The sequence below is a fragment of the Castor canadensis genome, chromosome 12, assembly GCF_047511655.1.
Source record: "Castor canadensis chromosome 12, mCasCan1.hap1v2, whole genome shotgun sequence".
In the NCBI taxonomy this organism is placed as follows: domain Eukaryota; kingdom Metazoa; phylum Chordata; class Mammalia; order Rodentia; family Castoridae; genus Castor; species Castor canadensis.
The window spans coordinates 69,719,786-69,732,283 of NC_133397.1; the positions used below are offsets into that span (position 1 = coordinate 69,719,786).

General features: G+C 34.9%; 1 protein-coding gene across 5 annotated transcripts in view; it reads left to right on the top strand.

Annotated features, from left to right (window-relative positions):
* Positions 1–12,498, top strand: part of Ctnna2 (catenin alpha 2) — a 1,077,131-nt gene that overhangs the window by 96,840 nt on the left and 967,793 nt on the right. The window contains exon 2 of one of the 5 annotated variants that reach the window (XM_074050082.1): positions 6,978–7,051. The exons of the other annotated variants lie outside the window; for them this stretch is intronic. The gene's annotated coding sequence lies outside the window, so the exon portion shown is untranslated. The remainder of the gene's footprint in view (positions 1–6,977; positions 7,052–12,498) is intronic. 5 annotated transcript variants of the gene reach the window in all.

The window sequence follows — 12,498 nt, forward strand, 5'->3', positions numbered from 1 at the left end:
ATTTAGGGATCTTTATTATTTCAGCTAGGGCTTTCTGTTTTGCTATAAGCCATAAAAACAAGTTAGCATATGAGTGCAAAGAGTTAGAAAACTCCCAGAGCTGTTTGGAGTGTCATTGTGGAGAGATTGGCCCACGTAATAAGGCTGTGCCTCCTTGTTCTCAGAGCTGCTCTAAGGGAAGTATGTGGGATGATTCTTATCCTGTAAATACCCAGTACACCGCTGCCTGCTGCCTCCGCCTAGCATCAGATTTCCCATCCTTTCTGACAAATCTGGTAGAACAGATAAAAAAGAGTTCCAGTATTTTGGGCCTGATTGTATCCTAACTGAAATTACAAAGGTTAAACTTTGTCTTCATAAACATATGTTCTCCCTCCCTCGTTATCTCATGGCACTTTGCTATTAATTCTTGCTTTAGGTCACTGGCATTAAAATGGAATTCCTCTATAGTGTATTTTGATAGTTAATCTTTTGTGCTTCAAATGACTTAGACATTTTTTCACAAATATCACATGTACCTTGCCTAAACATACTCAATTGACAATTAATTGTTGGCTTCTATAGTTAATTTATTGGGTGTTTGTACATCACGAAAGTCTTAACATTAAATGTTCAAGGTTCCAATGCTTGATTTCTTAAAAATATATTTTTAAATGCAGATAGTTTGCTTAATAGCCTTGACACTGTGCCAGATCATACAGTTGTTATAATATGTAGTGACTAATTCTTGTATAATAAATTGAATATGTATTTCTCAATTTCAATTTCCAAACATATTTATTAAAATAGAACACTTATGACTAAGTCACTTTTGAGAAGGCCCTGTGGAAGCTAGTTGATATTTTGACCAAGGTTTTCCTTTCTCAAAAACACATTTTAAAAAATTAACATTCTAAAATTGGTGAAGTTGCTTCAGTACTCAGTTGTCAATTGTGAAACAGCTGAATATTTCTTTATAAAAAATTTATTGAAAGTGTTTGCATGGTAAATAATTGATAACATTTTTTCAGTGCGAGGAATTGAACCCAGGGTCTTACACATGCTAGGCAAGCTCCTCAAGCACTGAGCGATATCCCCAGCTCCCCAGCATTCTCAATTCTTGTAAGTGTCCTCCAGGCGGTTTCATAGAAACAATGTAGATTTATTCCTGCTGAGTTCTCATTTTAGCCATGAAGATCATTTAATTTGTTGTTAATGTATTTTATCTGATGACAGTTTTCTCCCATAGCTTTTAGACAACTTCTGAATTTTATTTATGTTTTTTTTTTACTTTCGACAACTCATTATCAATTTTTTTTTCTTCAACCTCCCAATATCTTTCCTACCTTTTTAGATTTTCTCATGAGTTTTTACTATTTTATAAGTAGCAGGCTTTTCACTCCTTTCCCAAGACTGCCTTGTCTCTTTCAGAAACCCAACAACTCTGCCTTTGAAATGGTCATGTGCACATGATATAAACTGAAGTGAGCAGATCACTTATTTCATGCTACTGCTTGAAACCCCACATTTCCTCCACTACACTCAGAGTATAGTCCCTGTTTTTGACTTGGCCCTCTGAGACCTCTTCTGACATCCGAAGTGCCTCTTTCCTAGTTTTTCCAGTTCCACTGCTTCACCTTGTCTCTGCTGCTAGGCTCCAGCCACACTGGCCTTCTGGCTGTTTCCCAAATATGAGGATACTTTTCTGTCAATTTTATGTGCAACACAAATCACTAGGAGTTTCTTTTTTGAGTTAAAAGAAACAAAAAATAAAATAGTTCAGGAATTATATAAAATTGACTTCAAAAGCATAATACCAGTTTACCCTGAAGACATCTGTCTATGCAGAAATAATAAAAGCAGCTGTTTCCCAAAACCATGCTGGTTTCTTCCAAACATTTTAATCTGGGTCACTTCTTAGCTATCTTTTTTTAAATATTGGAAGGCCCTAACTTTAAGTTGATTAATTATTTTTACATTTCTGGCATTTGAATATTTGGCATTGCAGAAGCCAGAGCTGCCTTCTGAAGTGTTGCTGGTTCTGGAGATTACTAGACCCAGACTTAGGTGGAGTAAAGGAAATATCAGAGACATGAGAGGCTGGAGTATTAGATGGTTCAGTCACAAAGATTAATGTCTCATTAAGAATAATCTCAACTTACAGTAAAGAAGAATGGGAGTCAGGTGCTGAAGTCATCCATCATTTAGGTGAATTGATCGCAGTATCTTGATTGAAAATAGAGGGAGGAGAGGTTGCTGAAGCTCTTTGGACATGTTTGTATGGGTGTATCGATCATCTTTTTAATTTTCTATATTTTATGATGCTTTTCTATTTCAGTCTTTCTAATACTAGACAGATTACCCTTCCCAGAGCTAGCTAATTCCTAAAAATAATAAATAACTTGAGTGGGAGTACACTTTCCAAATGCAGACAAACTAATCCAAAGCCCATCTACTATTCATAGAAGCCACATTCGTTATCTAGTCTCCCTTGCCAAGCCAATATTTCCCCTGCTGTAAGTCATTCCAGGGCCAGAAAAGGCAATGAGATTCCACCTTCATAGTCCAGAGATCACTGAAATTATTCAAATTATCCAATCCTGAACCTCATCAAACTGGCCTACCTGGTTTTGCCTATTCCTACCCTTGGAAATCACAAGAAAGGTCCTGTGCCATCCCTACCCAAGCCTCCTTCACTAATCTTGGTGTTTTCCCATGTGGCCTTATCTGGTATTGTGTGCCTCCTCAGGGAACTGTAATAGATTTTCTTTCAGGGTTATTTGCTTGAATTAAATCCCAAGTGTATGTAAAACAACTGGGAAGACAGAGTATATATCTAACCACAAAGCTTAGGGCAAGAAAATTAAATAAGTTGAACTGCCATGTAAGTACTTATACACAAAAATGTGCATTAGCATGGAGAGCAAACACAAAACAGATTGCTTAAAACAGTATTTACACACAGGGTCCAACTTTAAAGAACAACTTTGAATACATATGGTATGAAACATAGAAACAAATACTCTGGCATGAAATACACGAAGGTGTGAAGAGCAGATTTTGAGATAATTTTTTCTTGGACTTGTCTACACTTAAAATTTTTCCTATTGTTATGAGTTGCTTTGTGTAATTTCAAGTCTAATTTAAAGGTGTATCACTTACCTACTTCCTCTTTGGACATTAGGATTGTGATTATGATACACACATACACACACACACACGTGGATATGTAGCTCAGTATTAGAGTCCCAGCAAAACACAAACACAGAGAGAGAGAAAGAGAGAAAGAGAGAGAAAGAGAGAAAGAGAGAAAGAGAAATGCCTGAGTGTGTGATCTACACTTAGAATCATATACACTTTACTGTCTACAGGAATAAATAATAATATGGACAAATTATATTATGTTTGAATAACAAATTTTCCTTCATCATGAAAAACTGGTTAAAACCCTGCATTGTGAAGTCTATCATGCTGGGTTCTTTGCACAGTGGTAGATTTTTTTTTTCCTGGTGCATTTTTATCAAGACTTGAGTCTTTAAATACAGTCATTTTAGAGGTTTTCCTTTCTGTATGTTGTGCTCATAATGATGACTGCCTTATGTGTTGACTCCAATTTTGCTTTTGTCTGTCTATTTCATCAAGTAGTTAAAGCTGCATGTAGTCTCTCAGACATCTATGCATGCATGGGATCAATGACTTACACACTCATCTGAGGGATAGTTTATACTGTGTTTGCATAAGTAGGGTTATACTTTGGGTACTTGCTGAAGCCACATTGCCACTGCTGACTGTCATCAAACCATTACATGTTTCCCAGTACTTTAGCACTGTTTGCTTATTACCAAGAGTTTGTCCCATGGTAAATCATTGTCATGTACACAGTGCAACTATTTTACATTGCAGAGGAATTGGTGGTATTTCTTTTTGCAACATTTAGGATAACTTTAGGTGGTGTTAATATATGAATAAATACTTTCTGAAGAACATGAAAGGATTAGCTAACCAGGATAGTAATTAGCACTTGTAAAGTTTAAAGTATCCGAATGCCTTCTACTATTATATATAGTGCAATGCTGAAAAATAAATGACTGAAATTTAAAAGGTGAAGAGCTATTTGGTTGTTTTCTAAAGGACTGAATCATTTACTCCTTCCATCTGGTCTTCCTGATGCTGTGCCTCAGTCTGGTCTGAGGATGTTTGTGAGATACAGAATTTTATATTATATTACAGTTCAAATATAATTCCATCTTAGATATTATTTGAGGCCATTTGTTTTCCTCTGGTTCCTGGCCAGACAAAGGGAACATTTCAATTCCCAACTTTGAGCAAAGGAAGAGAGGAGTTTGGGTCAACATTCTACCCATTGATTACAGATCATCTCCCTCTGCTATTGGAGAACCCATGAAGATCCCATGACCCATGAGATCAGTAATACCAGTATATGAAAGGCGGTATTTAAATTTAGTTAACAAGTATTGCTTGTAGTCTTTAAGGAACCTCTTAAATAAGCCCCAGATAATTGTGCATATGAATATGTCATCTAGTTTTTATTATATGTATTGAAAATAATCTGTTGAAAAATATTCTCATTGAAATGTTATAATTATTTCTTTTAGTGCTAAAATAGAGAGCCAAGTTGTTCTTTTCGGTTCACATAAAGTTGGTATTCTACAATTTCAGATGTAGTAGGTGATTTCCCAAGAGAACCATTTGGGCAATTAGGAGGTAAATTTATAACTAGGAACTGGTTTCTCCACCTTTGTAGGTTGTGTTCCCTGCATTATCATGGTCTTCCCACAGCAAAATGCCTGCTTAGAGGACCTTATGTTTTTCTGTAGGGTTGACTTTGAGTCAAGTTCTGAATTTTTTTCCTAGATCTCTTACTGAATTTTGATCTCTTTAAGCTGTCAGTATTGGGGTTGAGTAAATATAGTCAGATATACCTCCTACAGTGACTTTTGAAGAACCATACTGTAATATTTTGTAGATAAGTTTGCACAGCTTTCTGTGTTTATTATTCCCCTCACATTAGTTGTGTTTGGAAGTGACTGCTTCATTCATGCCAATCATTTACTTCTGTGTGTATTCAAAAATATTAAATTCATAGTCCTGTCCTCAGCAGTCTCATTATTTTAATATGAAAGGGACAATTGAATAAAGAATTAAAGCATAATGTGAATTATGGCACATTGGAGGGAAGCATGATGTTCTCTGTGAGCACAGATACATCTGAACCAGTCAAGAAATGATGCCTAAGGTGAGTCTGAAAGAATAACTGAGATTAAGACAAGAAAAGATGACAGGGATGGAGCTTCCTTACAGAAGGAGTGATGCAAGAAAAGGCTTAGAGGCATTAGGGAATATGGGATAGTTGGAGAACAGCTAGTTCACTAGGTCTAGAATCCATAAAGCCTTAAGATGAAAGTGGATGAATGCTGAGCAATGAGCCTGTAATAGGGAAAAGTTACATTTGGAACTTAACAAAGCAGTAAGGGTCATCAGAGTCTTTTCAATAGGAAAGTGACATCATGAAAATTCATATTTTACAATAAGACAACTATAGCTGCAGAATGATGAAGTGATGAGAGAAAGATCAGAACAAACGTGAATCTGACATAGAGATTCACACCTGTAATTCTGGATACTTGATAGGCAGAGGCAGAAGAATGTTGAGTCTGTGACTAAACTGGGCAGAGTTAGAAAGATGCTATCTTGAAAATAAAATAGAAGCAAAAGGACTGTTGGCATAGTTCAAGTTGTAGGGTGCTAGCTATTAAGAATGAAGGTTGATATGACCAGATAAGTGATTGTTTCAATGATCAAAGGAAGAAATAACAAGAGTTTTGGTAAGGCAAAAGGAATAGAGGTTAAAAAAGGAGGTGATATTTGTGAAATATGTAGAAATAGAATTTATTGTAATTGATGACCTTTATGTTGTAGGAGGTGAGAAACATGAAAGAAATTGAAGATGACTCTTGTATTTCTAACAGGTATTGATAAATGGTGGTTCTGTTCATTAACATATGATTACAGAATGTTGTGACAAAATAAGTTCACTTTTCTTGGAAAGCTAGTAAATGCGTGTATATGTAGGAGTCTGAAAACTAGCTCCGAGCTAGAGAAATACATTTGAGAAATTTTAGCATTGAGTAAAGTACTAACATGAATGAGACCAATCAGAGACCATATGAATTAACAGGGATCAAAGAAAGACAATGACGAGGTCAGGGCAGCAATGTAAAAGCCATGTGTATAGAAAAGAGGCCACAAAGAGGACTAAGAATACCTTGCTGAGAAGATAGAGGAAGACCATGGGAGTGTGGTGTCCTTGAAACCAAGGAAATAACAAAATTGTCAAAATATTTCTCTGATGTTAAATAATAAGAACTGAAAAGGAGTCCTGGATATTTTGAGGTGGTATATTTATTTTTATTTAGATAAGGGAATGTGTGATCATTACATAATTTGTATGAATGTATATACATACGTGATGAAAAGTACATATATAATTAGTATAATGGTGTCACCCCAAATCCCATCATCCAGTGTAACTACTGTTAAAGTCTGATATATATCCTTCCAGACTTTTGCTATATGCAAATATATTCTCTACAGCAAGATATATATCTATATATAACAAAATGAGTTCATACTATAAAAATATGAGATGCTGTATGAATTTGCTTGTTATCCTTGTCCAGAAACCATGATAATCTCCACATCCTTCCAATTTTAGTATATAAGCAGGCAAATCACATGGTTCCTATTGAATTAAGCAATTAGGAGATCATTTGTGACTTTGCAAGCTAATTTTGATGGATTGACGAGGGCAGAGGGAGATTGTTGTGGGATAGGGAATATGTAGGTGGGGGATAAAAGTAACAGGCATTATGGACTAGCCTTTCAAGCAGCTAGGCCATGACAAAGAAAAAAAAATTGGAGAATGTCAAGAGAGAATAGGAAGCAGAGGGATTTTTTTGTGTGTTTTAATCTTTTAGTTTGACAAGACTTTCCACTGACTGGAAAGAACCAGAAGAGGGTGAGGATGCAGAGAAGAAGATGTGTCAATGAGGTAAGGCCTTTAAAGGCAGAAAAAGATGGGATACAGGAAAGAAGACCCATCGCACAATAAAGTGATTGGGAAGGAGGTGAGGGTGGAAACAGGTGCTGATAAGTTTTCAGATGTATCTACCTGAGGTGATTCTGGTTACCTCAGAATGAAGTTGCCTGATACCAGTATATATTGAGTTACTTGATGGAAGATTTTTTGACCTGTAAGAAATAATGAAATTCCATATTGAATGTGATCCACTGTCCATTCAATTGTATCCTGCAAGTGGTAAAAAGAGATGCATGTTAGAAAGGTTTACTGTTTCCTAACCAATTGAAAGGTCAGGAACCATCACCAAACACTTAGTTACCTTAAATAACACACTTGGAGTTTACTAGCCACATGTTTCTGTGAAGTTCTTGAAACCCTCTATGATCTTCCTCCTGAGACTTACTGTTAATGAGGTACTGAACATATTTTGAGAAGTTGCATTGCACTTGGAAAAAACATGGATTTTGAAAATTTTTGGTTGAATTCAATTAACCTTGTAAAAGTGACTAAATATCCTAGTGTTTTAGTTCCCTTTTCTGCAAAAGTAGGGATACTATAATATTGACCTTATAGTGATGGGGAGATAACATAAGGTAATGTGTTATGTGCAGAACAGCAAGTGTGCAGAATGAGCGCACAGCATATATTAGTGACCTACTGCACTAAAATGTTGTGTGTGTATTGCCATTTTCAGAGATCTAGGGCTCCCATTCACCCTGGCACAACATGAACCTATTTTTAATAATAATAAACGTTGGCCGATAAGTAGGAGTGTCCAGTGGAATCTTTGCTATTGTGGAATGTAAATGAATTTGGTGGAAAGAATTATATTACCTCAAAATGTAAAGACATAACAGAGCCTCATTTGCATTTCCTAAATGTCATCATATGTTTCAGTTTTGTATTTACAAAAGCATATCACCTGAGGTATTTTTTGGCTCACATACATTAAATTAAAAGCCAGAGATAACCAGAAAGGAGCCTGTGCTATTGTTTCTCTTTTCACATATGACTTTCTGTATCAACAGTTTAACAAGGTAATTTACCAAGAGGCATATATGCTGAATACTGCTGATATTGAAATATCAATCCTTACTATAAAAGTCTTCTAAGCAAATATAATTGCCATAATATGTTATTATGACCTTTCAAGTCCTATAATTCAGTTAAAAGGGGCAAGGGTAGCACAATGCAAGGAAATTATTTTCCATTTATTATAGCTACTGCTGTATGGATAGCAGTACTTGTTTACATTGAGTTCAGCAAATAAGTCACTTTAAGTCATGGGAAACTGCAAGAGGCAGCGATATATTAGGCTTAAATCATTTCCCTTTGAGTTTCTGTAACCTAATTCCCTATTAAGTCACTAATGCATGTGTGGATTTAACTTTGACTTTTAAAATGTACTATACTAATCTACTTGATCTTGCTTAAAATTATAAGTTCCTAGGTACTAATTAAGTATTCTTATAACTAATTTGCTGCTTAAAATAGGTCTTACCTAAATATTTGCATTTCTTTCTTTACATCTATGATTCTTTGTCCTTTTGTCTCTCCATCCTGGATTTACTTGAATGCCTTTTATAGTTTTGCTTGTTTGTTTTGAGCATTGCTTTGCTTTTAGCAGTAGTTAAAAAATGTACTTATTTTTTCCCCATTATTCTGTTGAACAAACTACTCAATATGGCTCCATCAAGACGTTCAAAATTTGAGGGCCTCATTATTTATCTCTCCACTGCCTGATCTAATCGTCTGTTTAAATGGAAGGATATTATGGTTCCATAGATGTCCATCTCTAGCTAGGCCTACTCTCTAAGTGCTTCCCTCTTGGTGAGTGGTTTCTGCGTTTACATCTGATGAGTCAGAACAAATCTTAATCAAAATTAAGGAAGCATAATTCACTTTGCTGTTTCCCACAGCTTCTGACTGGCCCTTGTACATTATGAGCAGTATATATGCACTGAATTGCTGATGGGTGCATGAATGAATGAATGAATAAAGATACAGAAAACATATATTTAACTGATGTGTTATGCATTATGACTTCTGACAGAATAACAAAATCAATCTTGGGAGAAAACTATTTTTGCCGAGTGAGTTTCTTTGCATTTTTTTTGAGTGGGGTTGTTATTTTTTCAGGTCAATGGCATTAAAATTGTTTCATTGACTCAAAAAATATTTCTCCATAAGAATATTGACATTCTATTGTAACTTTAGTCATTATATTTATATGTGTATAATATTTTTATATTAATTGTGAAATTTGACTTGGCAAAGAGTCAAGTACCTAAGTACCCAAACATTTTACTAAATGCCTTTCTGTCCTAATGACTATGAAGGAGCAGAAGCTGTTCTTGAATGTGCTACAGAAGGCAAAACTTATCTAAAAGCATAGAGAACAACAAAAGGCAACTTGTATTCAAGTTAAATATTACACAGCAATCATTTAAGTACTGATGGAATTTAGAGAAAGAGAGTCACTAGGCTTGTGTGAACATGGTGATTTCGTGAAAACAAGATCTGAGACAGCCTTGAAGACTGGTGGAAAAGGAGAAAGAAGACAGAAGACGTCTTAAGAGGCATTGTGGGCCAAACAACATAGCTTGGGCAATCATTTGCCAAAGTTCCCCAAACGTAATTATTAATTGAATCAACATCATGGTAGACCTTACTCGCTAGCTGAAAAAAGTCCCAGAGCTACTTTTTTTGAACAAAATTGGAACCCATATTTTAACATAACAAAAACTAACGATCCAGTTTGAATAAGTACTGAGAGTATATTTCTCTCTAAAATAGATAAAAAGAAACCTGAATATAAATTATATTTTCTAAACACTATCAAGATATCACTTATCTTCAGTCTCTAGTAAGTACTGAGCAAAAAATATGTCTTAAAATATGTATGAGAGGTATTTTAAGAATTATTAATCTCTGAGAAATGGATGCCACAACTGAAAAGACAAAAAATAATACTAGGAAAAATAGATAAATATTTAGATATTTCCTATGTGCACCCATAATCAAACATTTGATACACAAAACAGCCCACTGTTTTCTGTAGATGATAGAAAAGAAGTTAAAAACATGAATTGTGCCACCATGAGTTTATGATCCAGTGGGTTAAGTCAAACTAATGTCTATTTCTTTGTGAACCAATTAAGAGAAATGCTAAGTTTCTCTGTTACTGACCAAATGCAGTCATGATTTAGGGATTGTAAAATGGCACAGCATGACTATGTCAGTATTTGGATATTGGAGGATGAAAAGGAAGAAGGTGTTCCAGGTGGGTACTTTGGGAGTAGGCATGAATCATGTGTTATAATGTTATCCAAACCTAATTGGAGCTGAAGGCTTATAAGAAACTGAGATTCAGCCCAGTGTCAGAAAGTGGAGTGTTGGCTTATTACAAAGAACTTAGGACTTATTGGAGAAGAGAATTAAGCAATCATTTCAGTTCCCTTTAGAAAAGGTACATTGAGGATAATTAATTTGAACTAGATAATAAAGTGAGATTGATGATAAGAAGGGCAGTTCGGTGGCTATTTTGCTGTATTCTGAAGATGAAATGTTGAGATTCTGCTGGAATATTAGAGTATAATCATTGCATATGAAGTTCTAATTTACAGGAGGTTAGAAAGACAGAGAATAGGTTAATTGTCCAAGAAGCTATGTTCCTATTAAATAACTTGAATTTACTTTTGAATTATAAAGATAATTTCTCAAAATATGTTATCTGGAATACTAACAGATCTGATTTTTGGTTGTTATGATCTATGCCTAAATCTGAGTTAAAGGATAATAAGCAAGTAGAACAATGTTTTCCTTTAGAAAATACATTTTGTTTAGAAATACGACTCTTGGGACATACCCACCTGAATTTCATATATGTTCACACTCAAATTTAAAGAAAATCATATTTTAGGAAATTGAGTTTGTTTATGCTTACAAGATGAATTTAAATTATGAAATTATGAATGTAGTAAAAAGCCAGGAAAAGGAATTTGACAAATAACTTGCTTTCATTTTCACTTTCAAATTACTGACTCTCTATTAGCGTACTTCAGGAGTAGTGAAATTCTATTAAGTTGGTACATAGTTTTAAATTTTATGAGTATGTTATTGTAAGTATAAAAATCCATTTAAGCTAGATACAAACATATTTACTTCTATTTAATAAGCAGACTCTAGGGTATGTATTACCAGTCTCCATTTGTCACCTTGAAAGACTTGAGGCTCTCAAGCTTTTCTCACATTATCTCTTTATAGTAAAGTTTTGTTTATTTAAGCAGAAGAAAAGAGAGACTCTGAAGATGATATAATAATTTGATACTTATTTATACGTTTTGTAAAAATTGTTAAGGCATTCCTTAGCATGCACTCATGCCTCGACATGAAATGTTTTACAAACTTTTTAAATTATTAGAATAATATTTTTGCTCAGCAGAGGGTTTTGTTAGGATGTATGGACTTGCCATAAATAGAGGTCTTACACAAATTATAATACTTGGGAGAAGTGTTAAACCACACTTTAACAGGAGAAAAGTACCCCACCCCTTCACTTCAAATAGAAAAAAAAACCAGTTGGAAATCATATATAACTTCAGTTTTGAATAAAAATACCAAAAGATATTATAATTGAAGCAGTGAATTACATCTTGAGTCACCTCTTAGTTCCCAGGGCTAGGTTTTTTGAGTGGCTATTATGTAAAGGACAGTGATGGGTGATACATCCCTCATTATAGTCAATGTAAAAGAACATGAGCTTAAAATAAGCAGAGTTAATGAGGGAAAATAAGAGTCAGACTTTCCCATAGTTGTTCACTAGACCAGACCATTTTCATGCACAGGATACCACCAAGAGGAGTGCCGGACATCCTCCCTCATCTCCATTTAGACCTGAGGTTGCAGTAGAAGAGAAGAGTCTATCTTATGGGAGTGAAGATGCATTTTGCTTCTACTACAGCCTTAACTCCAGAAAAATCCTCTCTTACATCAGAATACTTGGGTATGACTGGATCTTTCCTTTCTGAACAACATAATTAGCATTTTCCCGATGACTTATTTAGATGATTTATTTTATAGTCCCCAAAAAGCAGAAGTGTTACAATTACTGGTCCTATGGTCTACGCAGTGATAGCATATAAATCCCTGATCACTGATCCGTTTATGGTATGTGTGTTGAAGATTTATTATTATTGTAGTGGTATGATAATACCAGATTCTCAGATTCATCTCAGACCTAGCAAATCAGACCGGATTCTCTTCTTTGGGTCTAATAAGGCTGGAGTTAAGCTGTAAACATCTGGTTGAGTTCTATAATGAAGGGTCTACTTTCAACCCCATTCAGGTAGTTGATCAAATTCAGTTCCAGGTGACTTTAGAATTGAGGTCCTTACTTCCTTCCTAGCTTTCTGTCA